The sequence below is a fragment of the Heterodontus francisci genome, chromosome 8 (genome assembly GCF_036365525.1).
Source record: "Heterodontus francisci isolate sHetFra1 chromosome 8, sHetFra1.hap1, whole genome shotgun sequence".
Lineage (NCBI taxonomy): Eukaryota > Metazoa > Chordata > Chondrichthyes > Heterodontiformes > Heterodontidae > Heterodontus > Heterodontus francisci.
In genome coordinates this window covers 54,188,739-54,209,980 of record NC_090378.1, presented here as the reverse complement: position 1 = coordinate 54,209,980, position 21,242 = coordinate 54,188,739, and the positions used below count along the sequence as shown (strand labels likewise).

At 45.2% G+C, this 21,242-nt stretch overlaps 1 protein-coding gene across 2 annotated transcripts in view; it reads right to left on the bottom strand.

Moving 5' to 3' along the window:
• The window catches only part of agbl4 (AGBL carboxypeptidase 4), a 1,307,642-nt gene that overhangs the window by 386,631 nt on the left and 899,769 nt on the right, over positions 1–21,242 (bottom strand). The gene's annotated exons all lie outside the window — the stretch shown is intronic.

Below are 21,242 nucleotides of genomic sequence, written 5' to 3'. Positions count from 1 at the left end.
TACGGAAGTATGGGATTGAAGGTGATTTAGTGCTTTGGATCAGAAATTGGCTAGCTGAAAGAAGACAGAGGGCGTTGGTTGATGGCAAATGTTCATCCTGGAGTTTAGTTACTAGTGGTGTACCGCAAGGATCTGTTTTGGGGCCACTGATGTTTGTCATTTTTATAAATGACCTGGATGAGGGTGTAGAAGGGTGGGTTAGTAAATTTGCGGATGACACGAAGGTCGGTGGAGTTGTGGATAGTGCCGAAGGATGTTGTAGGTTACAGAGGGACATAGATAGACTGCAGAGCTGGGATGAGAGATGGCAAATGGAGTTTAATGCGGAAAAATGTGAGGTGATTCACTTTGGAAGGAGTAGCAGGAATGCAGAGTACTGGGCTAATGGGAAGATTCTTGGTAGTGTAGATGAGCAGAGAGATCTTGGTGTCCATGTACATAAATCCCTGAAAGTTGCCACCCAGGTTAATAGGGCTGTTAAGAAGGCATATGGTGTGTTAGCTTTTATTAGTAGGGGGATCGAGTTTCGGAGCCACGAGGTCATGCTGCAGCTGTACAAAACTCTGGTGCAGCTGCACCTGGAGTATTGCATGCAGTTCTGGTCACCACATTATAGGAAGGATGTGGAAGCTTTGGAAAGGGTGCAGAGGAGATTTACTAGGATGTTGCCTGGTATGGAGGGAAGGTCTTACGAGGAAAGGCTGAGGGACTTGAGGTTGTTTTCGTTAGAGAGAAGGAGGAGGAGAGGTGACTTAATAGAGACATATAAGATAATCAGAGGGTTAGATAGGGTGGATAGTGAGAGTCTTTTTCCTCGGATGGTGATGGCAAACACGAGGGGACATAGCTTTAAGTTGATAGATATAGGACAGATGTCAGAGGTAGTTTCTTTACTCAGAGAGTAGTAGGGGCGTGGAACGCCCTGCCTGCAACAGTAGTAGACTTGCCAACTTTAAGGGCATTTAAGTGGTCATTGGATAGACATATGGATGAAAATGGAATAGTGTAGGTCAGATAGTTTCACAGGTCGGCGCAACATCGAGGGCCGAAGGGCCTGTACTGCGCTGTAATGTTCTATGTTCTATTCTGCTTTTAGGACCTCATCTTTTTTTTTTACCTGCATTGTTTGTACCAATGTGTACCACGGCCACTGGCTGTTCACCCTCCCCCTTCAGAATGTCCTGTAACCGCTCTGAGATATTCTTGACCCTAGCACCTGGGAGGCAACATACCATCCTGGAGTCTCGTTTGCGGCCACATAAACGCCTATCTAGTCCCCTTACAATTGAATCCCCTATAATTATTGCATTCCCACACTTTTTACTCCTCCCCTGTGCAGCAGAGCCAACTGTGGTGCAACCAATTGGGCTGTTGCTGCTTTCCCCTGAGAGACCATTCCCCCCAACAGTATCCAAAGCAGTATATCTGTTTTGCAGGGGAATCGCCAAAGGAGATTTCCGCACAGCCTGCCTAGTCTTCTTGCTCTGCCTGGTAGTCACCCATTCCCTTCCTGCCTGTGGAGTCTGAGCCTGCGGTGTGACCACCTCGCTATACGTGCTATCCACGACACTCTCCGCCTCGCAGATGCTCCACAGTGTCTCCAGCTGCCACTCCAACTCTGAAACCTGAGCTTCCAGGAGCTGCAGCTGGAGACATGATGCTGCTCTATTACTCTGCAAAGGTGTGCCAAATTAAGCTATCACTCAGTTGTCTGGCTTTAGCATCGGCAGTGTTGTCGTCAGGCTCCCTGACATCCTCTGGGACATCTACCCTCAGCCCCTTCCTGATTGTAATGGTATGAAACACACAGTATGTTACCACAATTCGCGAGATCGTACTGGGTGCATAGTGCAGATCCCAGAATTTTCTTTTGCATATCCAATTGCCTTGCTTAATTCTTATCCTGTCTTTATATTTGCTTCAATTGAAGCGCTCCTCCTGAACATCTGTCTGGGAGTACTGCCAAATTGCATACATAAATGGAGATGCCTTGGCAAAGAGGGCATTAGTTATTTGCTTTATAAAGGAATGCACAGCAAACTGGCTGATCTGGAAAAAGTCTTCCATTGGTGAGCTAATGACATAAAAGTTGGGAACCATGGTCAGTATCACTGCCACAGTCAGGTTTCCATGCTGTGGACATTAGTTTTTTTACTTTCACGGGATGTGGGTGTCACTGGCAAGGCCAGCATTTATTGCCCATCTCTAATTGTCCTTGACAACTGAGTGGCTTGCTAGGCCATTTCAGAGGGCAGCTAAGAGTCAACCACATTGTTGTGGGTCTGGAGTCACATGTAGGCCATACCAGGTAAGGACAGCAGATTTCCTTCCTTAAAGGATATTAATGAACCAGATGAGTTTTTACGACAATCGATGATAGTTTCATGGCACCATTACTGAGACTAGCATTCAATTCCATATTTTTATTAATTAATTGAATGTAAATTCCACCAGATGCTGTGGTGGGATTTGAATCTGGGTCCCCAGGGCATTAGTCTGGGCCTCTGGATTACTAATTTAGTGACATTACCACTATGCCACCATCTCCCCGAACCTGGAGATCTGGCTGCAGCAACAAACACAAATCTTCCAAAGCTTCACAAGAAAAGTTAGCCTCCTGAGATGGAGCTCTGAGAGAATGTTTCAGAAATTGTATCTGAGTCTAAAGATCTTGCCAGTTGGGTAGTGCCAGTGTCGCCCAAAATTCCTTTGTTGCGGACTGATTAATTTGCCTTCCTTAAATCCTGCAGCTGTAACTCTTTCTCTACTATATATATCTTGTAAAGTGGAATTTCCATTGGAAAGTCCATTCTGCAGTGCCCAAAATAATTCAGTTATTCTCTTTAAAGAGTATTGCAGAATCCAACGGAAAGCTTCCTGAGCAAAATACCTGCTGTGAATCCCATGTTCTGGCTAGAAGTCTCCATAAATAATCACAGTTCAGCGGTGTCCCCACTTCTAATGGTCCATTGGAATCTTTCATAGTGACCTTGAGGAGGGGTGATAACTGGGGTGAAAAGAAGAAAAAGGTACCAGGAATCTGGCCCTGCCGCAGGCAGAGAAAGAGCTGCCAGTGGCGGTGCCAAAGTGGAGAGAATTCCTGTGGGAGTGGCAAGGCAGCAGTTGGCCTCACTGCCCCAATTTTCTGATGTTTTCCACTGAGATGCTGTCTGAGTTTGGGGAGAAAAGCAGAGGAGAATCCTTCCAATATGTTCATAAAGCTGTATTTTTTTAAAACACTCTTACAATTATTGTCCTAATAGTGAATGAACACATGTAGACATGGAGATATTTTTGTATAGTTTTGTGACTCCGTTGTAAGTACTACCTTAGATGTAGTGATGGTAGCTACACTGATATATGTACATTAGTTTGAAATCACAAGTACTTATTTACTTTACATCTAATAGTTTACAGGTTTATATTTTGCCCTTGTGTCTCTGGGTGCTGTCTTTCTCCCTTTAATGTCAGTGTTGCAAACCAATTTTCTAGGTAGAATGAAAGCCTGCAACATTTTGGATGCTCACTCTCTGGAGTGCAACTCTGAGGGCTGGATTTTATTCCGGTGGCGGGGGACTCGGCAGTGGGTTGGAAGGTGGAGGGAGAACCTACCTCGGCCCTTTATCGAACCTTGGTGCAACCTAACAGTGGGAAACCAATTAATTGCTTGCCTGAGCTCCCACCTCCAGTGCCGCCGGCCAATCGGAGGGCCTGCAGCTCTGCAGTACCAGTAGCGCAACCTGGAGAGGGGAAGACTGGAAAAGTCCCTTGGAGAGGTAAGTGAGGTCGGAGTCGGGGTCGCTGGGGCAATTCAGGCAGGCCCCAGTGACGGTGTGGGGAGATGATGATAGTGAAGGTGAGGTGGGGAGAGACTGGCCATCACCGCCAGGGAGGGCCTCCTGGGGGCCCTGATTGCCCCCAAAGTAGGGGCCCTGATTGCCCCTAACCTGCCTGGAGGCCACTAGGCTTTACTTGTCGGTGTCTCCCAACGGCAGAGGGCCTCTCTGTCTTCAACAAAATTGAAGTGGAGGCGGGATGAGGCCCTTAAGTTGCCATTAATTGGCCACTTAAGGGCCTTAATTGGCCTGGGGTGGCCTTCCTCGGGGGTCTGGTCAATGTCGGGAACAACACCTCTTGCCATTTTGTTTGCCCTCCCACCTCCATGCCCGTCTCCAAGGGCAGTACAAAATCCTGCCCTTATAGTTTCTGAAATGGCAATTTGCACATAGTAAACTCCCACAAACAGCAATGAAACAAATGACAAGATCTTCCCTTTTGGTAATGGTTACGGTACAATGTTGTTGAGGACAGCAGAAGACTTCACTCCTCCTCTTTGAATAGTGCCATGGGATATTTTACATCCACCTGAGAGGGAAGATGGAGCCTGGATTTAACGTCTCATCTGAACGATGGAACCCTCGACAGTGCAACATTCCCTCAGTGATGTGCTGAAGTGTCAGCCTAAATTATCTGCTCAAGTCTCTGAAATGGGGCAAGAACAACAAACTTTTGATTAAAAGGCAAGAGTGCTGTCACTGAGCCAAGTGATGTTCTCCAGGGATCTGCACTTGGGTCTAAGGAGATGGTATTAAGTTAGAAGGCACAGTAACTTGAATTGGTAGGGGCAGGAATTTAGAACTGGAATTAGACAGATTAATTGAGTGAGCAAAACTGTAACTGACAGAATTCGATATGAGTAAATGTGAGGTCATCCACTTTGGATCCAAGAAAGTCAGATCGGAAGCTAATGGACAGGTACAAAAAGGAGACAAAAAGGCTACTGGACTGTTGGCCTTTATCTCAAGGGGCTGGAAGACAATCTGGTGGAAGTTATGCTTCAGTTGTATAGAGTTTTGGTCTGACCAGATCTGGCATACTGTATTCAGTAACGGGGAGCAGACAGGTTCAAGTGGGCCTTGAAAGGGAGGAAGAGGCAGATGTCCATTTCTGGGATCTCCTCTCAGGGTGCTTTGAGTGTGGACAATGGCTCCTCAGCCTCTTCGCCAGTGAGCCCAGCTCCAGTAGCTGTGATGACTGAGGAGGCTCATGCACCTGTGCAGCAACCCCTAAACCAGCCAAGGCCCTTCAAGCCTCAGGCACCCAGAGGACGTCCACTGAAGTCCTCCCAGGACAAGGAGCAGCCTGATCAGCAACATGCCTCCAGCCCAACTGCTAGCACAGGGGTCACACCTCGCAGATGCACTCATAAATGTATTAAGAAATGCACCTAGTCGCACTTGAGGATTCATGGGTGTTTTCCACCAGCTAGTTAAAAAGTTTAATAAACATTTGTCATTCATACAGTTCATATTATTGTCGTGAAATGCTCATACTTTCATGCCTGAATTGTGAGCTGCCGCCTTCACCCTCGCTGCCTCATTGGGCTGCCATTGTAGGCACAGGCTGTGTTTGGTAAGCATCTCAGATGTGACAAGAGCACGTGGTGAGGCTGGGTGCTAGGCATGGAATCAGGACAGAAAAGAAACGACGGACTGAATACATTAAGGTGAATCGTTATTGAATTCCCTTTGAGAGGCCATCATGGTGGCTGGAAGCAGGTAAGTAGGAGACTGTCTCTTGCCTCACTTGCCCATCTCTCAGTGTGCCTGGCCTCCGGTGCAAGGGGTTCAAGATCCAATGCTGCCTGATCATGAGCCTCCTCCATGCCACCTTGTCAGTTCAGGAGTGGCGACCAATCATCTTTGTCATGTAAGGCCTCCCCCCTCTGCAGTGCTAGACGGTGCAGAACACAGCAGACCACCACGAAACGTGAGACCCTTGCTGGATCATACTGCAGGGTTCCACCAGATCGATCGAGGTACGATGGCCTGCTTGATGATTGCTCGGGTGAAGCTGAGGCAAGTGTTAGAATTAGAATTAGAATTAGAACATTACAGCGCAGTACAGGCCCTTCGGCCCTCGATGTTGCGCCGACCTGTGAAACCATCTGACCTACACTATTCCATTTTCATCCATATGTCTATCCAATGACCACTTAAATGCCCTTAAAGTTGGCGAGTCTACTACTGTTGCAGGCAGGGCGTTCCACGCCCCTACTACTCTCTGAGTAAAGAAACTACCTCGAACATCTGTCCTATATCTATCACCCCTCAACTTAAAGCTACGTCCCCTCGTGTTTGCCATCACCATCCGAGGAAAAAGACTCTCACTATCCACCCTATCTAACCCTCTGATTATCTTATATGTCTCTATTAAGTCACCTCTCCTCCTCCTTCTCTCCAACGAAAACAACCTCAAATCCCTCAGCCTTTCCTCTCCTCTGTTGTACCTCTCCTCTGCTGCAGTGTGAGGGTTCCTCACAGACGTCAGTATCCATATTTTCAATGGGTAGCCATTGTCCCTGAGAATCCATCCCTAAAGGCGAGCAGGGGGTCTGAAAAGCTGTAGCACCTGGGACTACTGAAACATGTAGGTGCCGTGGCTGCTTCCCAGAAAGCGGACGCATTCCTGCAGGAAACACTTTGGTGGTTGCAGACCAACTGTACGTTAATGGAATCGAAGTTGATAAAGGCAGCTGGCTGGTCCATTGGAGCCTTGATTGCCACATGCATGCAATCTATCACACCTTACACCTGGGGGAATCCAGTGATGGCCCTGAAGCCAATGGCCCTCTCTACCTGACTGTCATGGTCAGCTCGGTAGCGCACATGGTCGCTAGCCCTCTTGAACAAGGCATCGGTCACCTCTTTGATGCAGCGGTAGGCTGCTGCCTGGGAGACCCCATACATGTCCACAGTGGATTCCTAGAAAGAGCCATACACGTAAAAGTTGAGTGCCACAGTGATCTTCAGGGCCACTGGCATATGGTGACCACCAAAGCCCATAGATCGCAACTCGTCCTGCAGCATGGCGCATAAGTCCGGAACAGCCACCCTCGTGAGCCATAGTCTTCACTGGCAATGTCGCTCAGACATTTGAAAGTCGCTGATTCGAATCCTCCAGAGTAGTCCAGGAAGCAGAACAAATGTTTCAGCACCCCAGTCATGTGCTGGATGATGTTTCTCATAGCAGCATGACTGTCATTGTACATATGATAGGGTTGCAGAGGGGAATCTTGAGCCAGGTGTAGAGCGGATCACCCTTGTCACCCAGCACTCACGCTTTGGTTTGATGTGATGGCTGAAAGATTGCTGAAAGAGTGGACTGATGCAGAATGAACACATCATGACTGCTGGTAGGACAGCGGGCATTCACCAACATTATATGCTGAGAATGATCACATTCAGTGAGTGATAGCCTTTGCAGTTGCAATGCATCTCAGCATTGCGATGTGCCACCAACAAAGCCATATCAGTGCACTCGATAAGCCTGGAATTATCTCAAAGTGAAGAAATTCAGGGGCACAGTCACCTTCACAGCCACTGGCAGCACCATCCTTGCACAGCTCTGAGGCTGCAGGTCTGGATTCAAGAGGTGGCAGAATTCTGTGAGTACCTCCTTTGTGAATTGCAGATGATGCACACACCCTCCTGGCTGAGATAGAGGTAAGAAAAGTGCTCCCGGAATACTCTACGTGGATAAATCCCTCTGCTGAGAGCTCTTCTCCACAGCCATTCCTCCCTTTGTGAACAGCTCGTCTTTTGTTTTGCTGCTTCTGCGCTTTTCTCTCTCATGTTATAGCCCAAGGAGGACTGCTACTATGGGGTCCATAACTGGGAGCAAGTCATGTGCCAACAGCCCCTACAGTCACAGCCAAAACCTTCCCCGTTGCAGCTGTGTATATTTAAGAGAGGGCATTAACTAGAGTGGCAAGGTCTATAATAGCAGCACTGGTCTCAAATCAGCATTAGACGCTGAATGGTGCACAATCTACTTACTCTGCATACAGGGATAGGCACCGACATGTTCCACCATGGTCATTTGACAAAACTATTGACTCAGCCATGGACATGGGAGCAATTAATCTGTATATAAAGTGTTTAGACAATCTAATGCCATCAAAACACAGTCCAATTTAAAATGTATTTCGCCCCATAAGTAAAGTAGCTAACCATACAAACATCAATGGAGCAGCACAACTGTATTAGCTAGCGGCATGCAAAATAGTATGCAATGTCAATACGAATTACTTTTGTTGACACAATACAGCTAGCTACACCATGTCACAGGGTGGTAGATGGACCTTATCAGATGACCTCTGCGGATTCACACTGTGTCAAGAGAGAAGGAGGAGGAGAGGTGACTTAATAGAGACATACAAGATAATCAGAGAGTTAGATAGGGTGGATAGTGAGAGTCTTTGTCCTCGGATGGTGATGGCAAACACGAGGGGACATAGCTTTAAGTTGAGGGGTGATAGATATAGGACAGATGTTAGAGGTAGTTTCTTTACTCAGAGAGTAGTAGGGGCGTGGAACGCCCTACCTGCAACAGTAGTAGACTCACCAACTTTAAGGGCATTTAAGTGGTCATTGGATAGACATATGGATGAAAATGGAATAGTGTAGGTCAGATGGTTTCACAGGTCGGCGCAACATCGAGGGCCGAAGGGCCTGTACTGCACTGTAATGTTCTATGTTCTATGAAACTCAAGGAGAGGATTGTTATTGTGGTCATTGAGGTGAGGCAGTAGAAAAATCATCAATAGGAAGACAGACCATTTCTCACACTGCTGTTGTCACAAGACAATTTAGCCTGTGATGGTCAATGTTTGTGCAACTTCTCCACCTGCTTGTAATAGGTGTCTGAAGACAAGGCGGCCAACAAAAGGGCAGTGATCTCCAAATCAGGAGAATTTTATAGGATGGAGCAAATGGTACTTCAGAAGAGTCGTGTAAAACAGAAAAGCAAAGTGAAAAAGGACAGGACAGAGAGATTAACGGTAGGTAGCCAAGATTAGTTTATTCATCTCGACAGGCTGTTAAAATAGGCCCTGGATTCTAAAATACAGAAACAACAGCATCTCTCATGGACTAAATGTCATTTGCTCACCAAAGCTAGTGACAAAATTAGATGAGTAAAATTACAAATAAAGAACGTCCTTCAATTCCTCCAATAAAGTGATTCTCTTAAATTCATTTATCCCTATATCTGCATGTGTCACTGTTGATTCCAATTTAGCTCTGAAAAGATAGTTGTTAACAAAAAGCTTTACTGCAAAAAGTTGAGCAGTTGTTACTGAATGCATTATTCAGTTACAAAATGTTTAATCACTATCTGTAAGATTGTACTCCAGACTAACCAATTTATGGCCAAGCCAAATCTCTTACCTAAAGCAAAGGTGCACTTTTAACATAACGTAATTATGATACAGACAACTTTCAAATGACATTTGTCACTCAAGTTATCTGTCCTCAATCTGGATAGTAAATGATGCATATTGCAGTTGCTGATCTTTAACATACTTGTAAAACTTGTCCTTTAATCCAATTTGCAGCAAAGAAAGTCAATGACTGTTTCTAACATGGTCATTGAAACATAATAAATTTTTACTATGTCTTCCCCGACAGTTTTTAAAACTGCAAATACAGCATGGATTTGTTAAAGAACCGTAGACAGTTCATCATAAATTACTGTTTAATAAAGCTGTCCATTACATTGCATTTACTAACTATTGTATATGGGTCAGCAGCATCTTGTTTTTGCCAATATCACTTACCCCCATTACACGATATTATTGTATTCAAGAGGAACTTAGAATGCTGACTTCTTGAGATTCTTTGGATTTTCTAGCCTGTTTTCCCCTCAATACAAGTTCTAGAACAATGTAATTCCAAATGGACAGCAGCAGAATTGTATAGAAGTAAATATCCAGCAACTTACAACATGTCACTGAGCTTGTGTCCGAAGTGAAAGTAATGCATGCAAACGCATAGAAATCGAGACATTCTCTAAGTGACTTTTGCCATTTTAAAATGAGTTTACATAACACAAGCCTTTAAACTTGTGTTTTAAAATAACCTAGCTGCTAGGTTATTTTAAAACACAAGTTTAAAGGCTTGGAGCAGGAGTGTCCAACCTTTTCATGTGGTGGGGGGGGGGCACATTATAATTTTTGTCTTACATAGAGGGCCAATGGGACAATTTCGGAAAGATTATTAAAAATCATTAAAAATTTATCTTGGTATTAATCTAAACAACGACAAATGTGCATTTATGTGAAGAAGCTTTAAATGAAAAGACTAATTTATTGACTTACTTTCTCATCACTATGTTGGACACTGATGTAGTGAGACACCTGGCATTGTATTTGCTTGCACAAATAGTAATGTCTGCCCACATACTTGTTGTAGCGATGCAGAGTATTCGGGATAGATGTCCATCTGTCAGGAGTGATCTTGATTGCTCTCTCTCCCTCCTCTCTCTCTCTCTCTCTGTCCCCCCTCTCTCTTTCTGCCCCCTTCTCTCTCTCTCTCTCTGTCCCCTTCTCTCTCTCTCTCTGCCCCCCCTTCGCTCCTCTCTCTCTCTCTCTCTCTCTGAGTCCCCTCTCTCTCTCTCCCTACCTCTCTCTGTCTCCCCTCTCTCTCTGTTCCCGCCTCCCATCTCTCTGTGTGCGGCCCCCCCTCTCATTCTCTCTGTCCCCCCTCTCTATGACAGTTGTTGTGAGCGGGAACTAACAGTCGAGCAGTTTCGTGGTTGGCCAACTTTTTTTAAAAAATCACAACTGTCAGTTTCACTGCTGACAGGTCTGAGAGTAGGAACCACAACTTCCAAACTTTGGACAGCTTTGTGGGTCGCCAGTGAGCTTTTATAAAAAACCCGGAACCTGATGGAAAACCAGGAAGGTTGGAAGCTGCGGGGTCCCTGCTCTCAGCAGCAGTCAGCTGTGAAACTGACAGTTGTGATTTTTATTAAGCTGGTCTGCTCAGAAAGAAGAAGCCAATGGCAGATTTCTGAAATCCTCATGTCAGAAATCGCCATTTGGTGGAAATTTCTCATCCCTGAAGTTATAGTCACAGTCCTCAAATTTTTTTTTTACCAGGGTCTGTGTACGGACATGTTGCTGATCCCTGCCTGCATTCTTCTGGTGCAAGTTTGTAACACCAGTGCTCGCACCCTCACCGAGATGACATTTGGCATGGGCTGCACTGTAAGTGAGCAGAAGTGGTGTGAATGTCATTTTAGGAGTGCAACAGCAAGCTAAAGAACCAAATTTTGCAGCCAAGGTGGTTAAAATGACAAAAGGATTCAACAGGGTATATACAGAAAAATAATTTCCTCTGGTGGGGGAATCCAGAGCAAGGCGACATAATTTTAAAATTAGAGCTAGGCTATTCAGGAGTGAAATCAAGAAGTACTTTTTCACACAAAGGGTAGTGGAAATCGACAACTCTCTCCCTCAAAAAGCTGTGGATTCTGGCTCAATTGAAAATTTCAAGACTGAGGTCAATAGATTTTTGTTAGGTAAGGGTATTAGGAGTATTTGGAACTAAGTTGGGTCAATGGAGCTGAGATACAAATCAGCCATGATCTAACTGAACGGTGGAACTGCCTTTTCCAGTTCTTAGGAACATAGGAGCAGGAGTAGGCCATTCAACCCATTGAGCCTGCTCCACCATTCAATACGATCATGGCTGGTCATCCACTTCAATGTCTTTTTCCCACACTATCGCCATATCCCTTCATGTCATTGGTATTTAGAAATCTGTCAATCTCTACTTTAAACATACTCAATGACAGAGCTTCCACAGCCCTCTGGGTTAGAGAATTCCAAAGATTCACAACCCTGAGTAAAGAAATTTCTCCTCATCTCTGTCCTAAGTGGCTTCTCCCTTATTTTGAAATTGTGTTCCCTGGTTCTAGACTCCCCAGCCAGGGAAAACATCTTACTTGCATTCACCCTGTCTATCCCTTTAAGTATTTTGTAGGTTTCAATGAGATCACCTTTCATTCTTCGAAACTCTAGAGAATACAGGTCCAGTTTCCCCAATCTCTCTTCATAAGACAGTTCCACCATCCTGGGAACAAGTCTGGTGAACCTTCGTTGCACTCCCTCTATGGCAATAATATCCTTCCTAAGGTAAGAGGACCAAAACTGCACACAGTACTCCAGGTGCAGTCTAAGCAAGGTTCAATACAATTGAAGCAAGACTTCACTATTCCTGTACTCAAATCGCTTGTGATAAAGGCTAACATACCATTAGCCATCCTAATTGCTTGCTGCACCTTGATATTAGCTTTCAGTGACTTATTGACGAGGACACCCAGGTCCCTTTGTATATCTACATTTTCTAATCTCTTACCATTTAAGAAAAACTCTGCACATCTGTTCCTCCTACCAAAATGGATGACCTCACATTTTTCCACATTATATTCCATCTGCCATGTTCTTGCTCACTCACTAAGTCTGTCCAAATCCCCTTGAAGCCGCTTTGCATCTTCCTCACAACGCACATTCCCACCTAGTTTTGTGTCATCTTTGAATTTGGAAATATTACATTTGGTCCCCACATCCAAATCATTGATACAGATTGTGAACAGCTGGGGCCCAACTACTGATCCTTGTGCTACCCCACTAGTCACAGCCTGCCAATGCGAGAATGACCCATTTATTCCTACTGTCTATTTTCTGCCTGTTAACCAATCCTTAATCCATGCTAGTATATTACCTCTTATCCCATGTGCTTTAATTTTGCTAACCAATCTCCTGTGGGGAACTTTATCAAAAGCTTTCTGAAAATCCAAGTATTCCATGTCCACCGACTCCCCTTTATCAATACTGTTAGTAACATCCTCAAAAAACTCCAACAGGTTTGTCAAACATGATTTCCCATTCATAAATCCATGTTGACTATGCCCAATCAGATCATTATTATCCAATTGTCCATTTATCACATCCTTTAGAATAGATTCTAACATTTTCCCTCCTACTGATATAAGGCTAACAGGTCTGTAGTTAGCTGTTTCCTCTCTCCCTCCCTTCTTAAATATTGGGGTGACATTTGCTACCTTCCAATCTGCAGGAACCGTTCCAGAATCTATTGTTCCCATGTTCTTAATTGTCTCAATTGATGCTTTTAGTCCATCTGGTTAAAACATTTGCCATTGTGTTAAACCGATGTCACAATTGTTGAAATGGCAATAATAGTACCAAACACAGTCTTGATGCCAACATTGCCACTTCCCATATGTCAGTAAATCAGCATACAAATTACTGACAGTCTTGATATTGTCACTTGATTTCTGTGTTTATTTCACCTTAGCTGGAATTCAGAATTTGTATTTATGACATGTAACTTCTGAAGCTGTGCACATTAAATTATAATGAAATATGTTTTATTATGAAGGTATCGGAAATTAATGATGTATATTTCTGATGCCACTCTGGTTTCTTAAAGTGATACATCGCCTGCAAAAATGCGAATATAATAAGAGGCCAGCTAGCATCAAGTTCAACAATTTAGAACAAGCTTAGTTGTCGCCAGAATTCTAATTCAATACTTTAGTGCATTCCTGTAAGTGATAGCCAAATGTTCCAGTAACTAAAATGCAACACTTCCAGCAAAGCAAATCTCTGAACTGTCTAATCAATACAAAACCAATTTGTTCATTTTTCATTTACACATGGCTAAACATTAACCAGATGTATACCATCATAGCTCCTTTAATTTATAAAAGATCAATGTCATTAGGTCACATTATGGCTTCAAAAGGATGGCAAGTTTTAAAATACTTGTTTGTAAAACAAGAATTTAAATGCAATGTACTGATTCTTAAGTAAAACTATTTACAATTAGAACATACATTGACTATATTCTAGATCAATCGAGTATTTAATTACAAAAATAATCCAATATAATTCTGTGCAGCAAACATTAATCAAAGCATTCAAAATATGTAAGAATTACTTCCTATTAATTTTTGAGGCTGAATTTTGAAATACTGGTGGGTGCGGGATCGAGTGCATGTGCGGTTTGAAAATGGCATTCTCAGAAGTCGGCACTGGGTCCCGGCAACTCTGGAACGCGAAGCAATTTTTAAAGAGACGCCGGAAGGAAGAGAATGAGGAGCCCATATGCCTCCAATTAAAAGCGTGTTGAGCTCATTGAGGAACTCATTAGAAACATCCCCACTTCTGACCTGATGAACGAATGAACCTCAGCTGACATTGGACAGAACAGCCAGGATGAGTTTCAGCAGATACATCTTCCTGACCAGGAGGAGGCCAGAGCAAGGGAAAAAAAGCATTACCCAAGACATTGGGTCTATGCCCAAGAGTTAGCTACCTGCTAATGACAGTGTGCCAATGCTATAGGAGGCTACGTCTATCCAGGCAGATGGTCTTCGACTTTTGTGCTCTCATCCACAATGACCTGATGCCTCGCGGCCCTCATGGCAGTCCCTTACGTGCAGCCGTCAAGATCACCATTGCCCTGAATTTTTATGTAACTGGGTCATTCCAGGGATCAGCTGTGAAGTCCCATTGTCAGCCATGACCATGGAGAATGAGGTTTCCACCACCAATATTCTCCGACATCACAAAGCATGGAAATACAGCAATCCCAGGACCCCACAAACCCTAGAAAACTCCACCCCCTTTTGACATGAAACATCAATAACAAACATATCAGATTAATAACATAAACAAATGACATTGTAATGAAAATAAAAGAGTATACAAATGTGGACAACAGCACCTAGCTGAGCCATTAAATAAAATGAATGGTGTGGTGCTTTCCTTTCCCTACCACTTCTACTGGATATTCCCCCTGTGGCAGAGGATAAGAAAGCAGCCTGGCTGAGATGCCTGTGGCTTCCATCCTCGTCTTGGAGCTGCCAATGGGGGATCCTCCACAGGCCGTTGCTCCTGTGTCAAACTGACCCTTTGCCCATCTCTATCCTGTGCCATGGTCTAAGACATAAGTCAGCAGAGCAACCACTCTGGCTGCCATTTTCAGGTTAGTGGAATGACTGGATTGACTGTATGGGTAAAAGTTCAACTGATGCCCAACCATTTTGCACCAGAATAATGGGCAATTATCAGTTGAAAATCAACAAGGTTTACGCTGCCCTAAAGACGCCCCACGCCTGTTTGAGGCCATATTCAGATGGACCTGCAAATGGGCAAGCAGCCTGCCTGCCTCAAACAGAGATAAAGGTGTCTAAATAGAACAGTAATAGCAAAATTCAGGTGCAAATGGACGGAACATACTCTATCATGAAAGGGAAACATTCAAGGCCACGAAAAATTAGGCTTAGAAATGTTTCTGTTTTTATCTTTCTGGGCCCAGGTCTCCTCCAGGACCACTGCAGGCCTGTTTGAAGGATCTCACCAAAGCCAGACCCAATTGCTGGCCAGTTCAGCACCGGAATGAGAAATTTCCTGCTCTCCCTGACTACACAGCTGCAGTGGAGCACCCATTTGGTGCCTCAGCTTGCCAGTGGCATTTAAATTATGCTTGAGGCCTCAAGACTCAGGCCGTCACAGAAAGATGCACAGAGTGGTTGCTCTGCTGACTTTGTTCCCATTTTGGACGCAAGTCAAATTTCTCGCCCTATATTTACTGAACCAAACATAAGCACTTCATAAAAACAGAAAACACTGGAAAGACTCATCAGGTCTGGCAGCATCTATGGAGGGAGAAACGGAGTTACTGTTTCAGGTTGATGAACTTGCATTGGAACCAGATGAAGAGCCATGGACCTGAAACGTTGGCTGGAATTTTACAGCCCCTCAACAAGCGAGCTGGTGGTGGAGGGGTATATAATATTGAGTGGGAGGCGAGGGTTGCCATTCTCGACACTCTCCCACTCCTGCTGCAATTTTACATGGGCAAGTGGCAGCGAGAAATGGCCCACCCACCCCAGGCTAATCAAAGCCCTGAAGTGGTCAATTAACTGCCACTTAAGGGTCTTCTCCTGCCGCCACAGGTATTTTACCATCAGTGGTCACACAGCAAAGGCCCCAAACCAGGCAGCCTTCTTGTGGGCTGGGGAGGGCTCGACTGCTAGGGCACCCTGTGCCCCATGGAGGGCCACCCCAAAGCCCCAACCACCCACAACGCACAACATAGCCCCCCCCACAACCGACCCCCCCCCCTTGCCTCACCGGGGACTGGCCGATTGTCCCTGGTAAGGCCCTAAAAACATACCTGAGTTCTGGGGCCGTGCTTCCTGTTGCCTCCGATGGCTGGGTGCAGTCCCAGCAGTGGCCACTGCTCCCGGTGGCGCTGCTGGGACTAAGAGCTGCTGGCCCGCTGTTTGGCCGGCAGCAAAATGAGGCGGGATTTCCTGCCTCAAGGAGGTGGAAGTCCCACTCAAAACCAATTAAGGGTCTAGGGAGTGAAAAATCCCATTTAGGTCCCCAGGCCCGGGCTCGCCACTGACATTTCGGCCAGTGGGCGGGGCCTCCCTCCTAACGTAAAATTCCAGCCATTGGGTGGAAGCTTACCAGTCTGGCAGAGCTGGGGTTGGAGGTGGGACTGGGAGCAACATTTGAAAATAACGCATCGAGTCAGCTCCTTGATGTGTTCCCACCTCCAAGTGGTCTTGCCAGAGGTGGAATCAATGCGGCAGCAGTCAGCCAATGACGGCAGCTGGTAGCCAATTAGACCAATTGGGAGCAAGTTCCTGAGGTCGCCAGAGAACTTTTCGACATCGGGTTCCCCACTGAAGCCAGAGCCTGGCAGGTACCTGTAAGTGGCCTCCTGGCAACAGGCCAAGGGGCATCTACCTCTTCCCTCTATCCCCTCATCACAGTGTTGTTGAAATGAGAAGGCTACACTTCTGGCCAGCCGTGTGCATTCTTTATTTTGAAATGTTCTGAAGGCTTCAGAAAATGTCTCCATTTGGAATCTGCCCACCGTCCTTAATTGGATGGCGAACGTGGAGGCGACCTCTTAATTGGCTGCCTCCTGTAAGATCATGACGCTATGCAGCCAGATGACATCAGCAGGGTTAGGCCCCACTTTTGCTCCCGATCTCAGAATAATTTCATATCTGGTAAAATTACATCCGTTAAGTCTGTTTTTCTCTCCCCAGATGCTGCCAGACCTGCTTAGTATTTCCAACATTTTCTGTTTTCATAACAGATTTCCAGCATCTGCAGTATTTTGTTTTGAATACATACTTTATGGTGTGAAACATTCATCCCAACTCTCAATTCACTTTTTAATTATGTAAATAGGTTAGCAAAAATTAAAAAGGATATAGAGAAAGCTTGGTAGAAAAGAGCAAGGAGGCAAGCACATCTACACAGAGAAAAACAGACAAAGAGATGTGAGTTACTTCTGCAACAAAGCCTTGTCCAATTGAGTTTTCTAATTGGAAAAAATTGACTGACTGAGGTGCCATAGTTTAGTTAATTTAGTGTTAAATGTGTTCATTGTGTTTTTTGGTAAGTTCAGGGCTTGTGGGCTTTGGCCCGAAATGAACCAGCCTGCTGCCCTGTACTAACCAATATCTTGTTACATAGTTTGAGCAAGTGAGTGTGCCTCATGACCCTCAGCAACCTTGATGCAGCATCCATGATGCTGAAGTTAACACAGACTAGGGCTCCACTCTGAATGCAGCTATTTAGCTGTTTTTGCTCTTCCTATAGAAACATTTTTAGTAGTGATTAGAAACAAGTAATGTGTACAAATAGATTCAGATAAAATCATAAACTGTAAGCAAGAAGCTCAAAATTATACTCGCCAACATCTGAACTTTGAAAATAGATTACAGCTGTAAACATATTCTCTGGTATCTATTATCATTAAATTTACTGTCTTTGTTTTATGACTGTTTCCAGGCCAATATTTTTGCTGCTAGCAGCTGATACAGATGTCACTGATCTCCATGTCCTTGATGCACGATGACATTCATAAGTAGATTGATGATTGTGACTTCACAAGAGCAAGCTGATTGAAAAATAACCTGAAGCTGCCAGGACATACTATGCCTGAGATAACAGGCAATTTTACACTGGAGTGAGATCAGGTGGTGAGGGGAAGGTTCAAGGCATTGGGTGACCTGTAAGAGGAAATCACAAGGAGGCCCAGACAATTTAAACTGCCAGGCTTCATTATACTATGATTGCCAGGCTGGCTGACCAATCATATCAGCAGCAGGTCACTTGCTCAGTTTTACTGTGTAATTTCTAGTGCCACTCACGAGTTAAGATATTTAATGGATGAATGCACTTCTTAAAGGGAATTTGCATTCACTAAAGTTAATAATTCTTTCCATCTCTATTTCTTCTTGTGCTGGACAGCGAACATGGCTACAAGAAGGGGAAGGGCTGCCTGCAGATTTTCTGATGTCTTCCTGTAAGTGTTGTTGGCGGCACTCAGAGATGGTAGTGGGATTCGGGGGATGGGGGGATGCTGGCATTATGGCCCTCAACCAAATGGAGTTGAAACACCTTGTCCCAGTGGCCATGTATTACTGGGAGTATCTGTCATTGTAGTGGGGGCACTAACCGGATTGGATATCCAGAGCAAGCAACAGTGGAGATAGAGCAGCTTGTCAGAACACAGTTACTGTTTATCACTTGTACCTATTCATGAACCACAAGCAATTACAGTATCAACCCAACTTCAAAATCTCAATCACAATGAGGAAGCCTTACATGTGCGAATGTCTAGTCTCTTATTCCCACCCTAAATCTTGACTGTTTCCTCTTTGTATCAGCCGTGGCTCACCTCTGTGTCATAAGATTCTGGGTTCAAGTCCCACTCCAGGGCTTGAGCACAAAAATTAAGGCTGACCCTGCAGTGCTGGACTGAGGGAGTGCTGCACTATTGGAGGTGCTTTCTTTTGGATGAGAAGTTAAACTGAGGCCCCATCTGTCTGCTTGGGTGGATGTAAAAGATCCCATGGCACTATTTCATAAAAGTTCAGGGGTGTTATCCCCAGTGTTCTGGCTAATATTTATCCCTCAATCAACATCAGAAAAGAACAGATTATCTGGTCATTATCGTTTGTGGGAGTTTGCTGTGCGCAAATTGGCTGCCTTATTTTCTACATTACAACAATGACTACTCTTCAAAAGTACTTAATTGGCTGTAAAGCATTTCCAGACATCCAGTTGTCGTGAAAAGCACAATGTAAATGCAATCTTTCTTCCCTTGTCTTCTCTAAGTCTTTCTCAGCACCAACTATCTCCTAAAGAAGTTTCTGAAGAGGGTACTACAGAAGAGGATCCTGAGGAAGCCAGGTCATGGACTCTGTCCCTCCCAAGCACCAGCACAGAGATCTCTACCTCAAGTGGGATGAATGCTGAGATTTTTTTTTTATTTGTTCATGGAATATGGGTGTCGCTGACAAGGCCAGTATTTATTGCCCATCCCTAATTGCCCTCAAGAAGGTGGTGGTGAGTTGCCTTCTTGATCCGCTGCAGTCCATGTGCATTGGTACACCCACAGTGCTGTTATCAAGGAATTTCAGGATTTTGACTCAGCAGCAGTGAAGGAACACCAATATAGTTCCAAGTCAGGATAGTGTGTGGCTTGGAGGGGAACTTGCAGGTGGTGGTGTTCCCACGCAACTGCTGCCCTTGTCCTTCTAGGTGGTAGATATCGTGGGTTTGGAAGGTGTTTTGGTGCATTGCTGCAGTGCATCTTGCTGCCACTGTGCATCGGTGGTGAAGGGAGTAAATATTTGTGGATGGGGTGCTAATCAAGTGCGCTGATTTGTCCTGGATGGTGTCGAGCTTCTTGAGTGTTGTTGGAGCTGCACCCATCCAGGCAAGTGGAGAGTATTCCATCACACTCCTGATTTGTGCCTTGTAGATGGTGGACCGGCTTTGGGGAGTCAGGAGGTGAGTTACTCGCTGGAGGATTCCTAGCCTCTGACCTGCTTTTGTAGCCATGGTATTTATATGGCTACTCCAGTTCAGTTTCTGGTCAATGGTAACCCGCACGATGTTGATAGGGGGGATTCAGCAATGGTCGTCATGCCATTGAATGTCAAGGGAGATGGTTAGATTCTCTCTTGTTGGAGATGGTCATTGCCTGGCACTTGTGAGGCCTGAATGTTACTTGCCACTTATCAGCCCAAACCTGTATATTGTCCAGGTCTTGCTGCATTTCTGCACGGACTGCTTCAGTATCTGACGAGTCGCGAATATTTATTTTTATTTTATTTTATTTAGAGATACAGCACTGAAACAGGCCCTTCGGCCCACCAAGTCTGTGCCGACCATCAACCACCCATTTATACTAATCCTACATTAATCCCATATTCCTACCACATCCCCCCTACCTATACTGGAGGCAATTTATAATGGCCAGTTTACCTATTAACCTGCAAGTCTTTGGCTGTGGGAGGAAATATGAGCACCCGGTGAAAACCCACGCGGTCACAAGGAGAACTTGCAAACTCCACACAAGCAGTACCATGGGCGGCACAGTGCCGCAGTGGTTAGCACCGCAGCCTCACAGCTCCAGGGACCCGGGTTCGATTCTGGGTACTGCCTGTACGGAGTTTGCAAGTTCTCCCTGTGTCTGCGTGGGTTTTCGCCGGGTGCTCCGGTTTCCTCCCACATCCAAAGACTTGCAGGTGATAGGTAAATTGGCCATTGTAAATTGCCCCTAGTGTAGGGAGGTGATAGGGAATATGGGATTACTGTAGGGTTAGTATAAATGGATGGTTGTTGATCGGCACAGACTCTGTGGGCCGAAGGGCCTGTTTCAGTGCTGTATCTCTAAATAAATAAAAATAAAAGTACCCAGAATCGAACCCGGGTCGCTGGAGCTGTGAGGCTGCGGTGCTAACCACTGCGCCACTGTGCCGCCCAATAGTGTTGAACATTGGGCAATCATCAGCGAATATCCCCACTTCTGACCTTATGATTGAAGGAAGGTCCTTGATGAAGCAGCTGAAGATGGTTGGGCCTAGGACAGTACCCTGAGGAACTACTGCAGTGATGTCCTGGAGCTGAGATGATTGACCTCCAAGAACCACAGCCATCTTCCTTTGCACTAGGTATGACTCCAACCAGTGGAAAGTTTTCCCCCTGATTCCCATTGATTCCAGTTTTGCTCGGGCTCCTTGATGCCATACTCGGTCAAATGCTGCCTTGATGTCAAGGGCAGTCACTCTCTCCTCACCTCGAGTACTGTTCTTTTGTCCATGTTTGAACCAAGGCTGTAATGAGGTCAGAAGCTGAGTGGCCCTGGTGGAACCCAAACTGAGCGTCACTGAGCAGGTTATTGCTGACTTACTTGATATTACTGTCGACGCCACCTCCCATCATTTTGTTGATGATTGAGAGTAGACTGATGGGGCAGTAATTGGCCGGGTTGGATTTGTCCTGCTTTTTGTGTACGGGTCATACCTGGGCCATTTTCCACATTGTC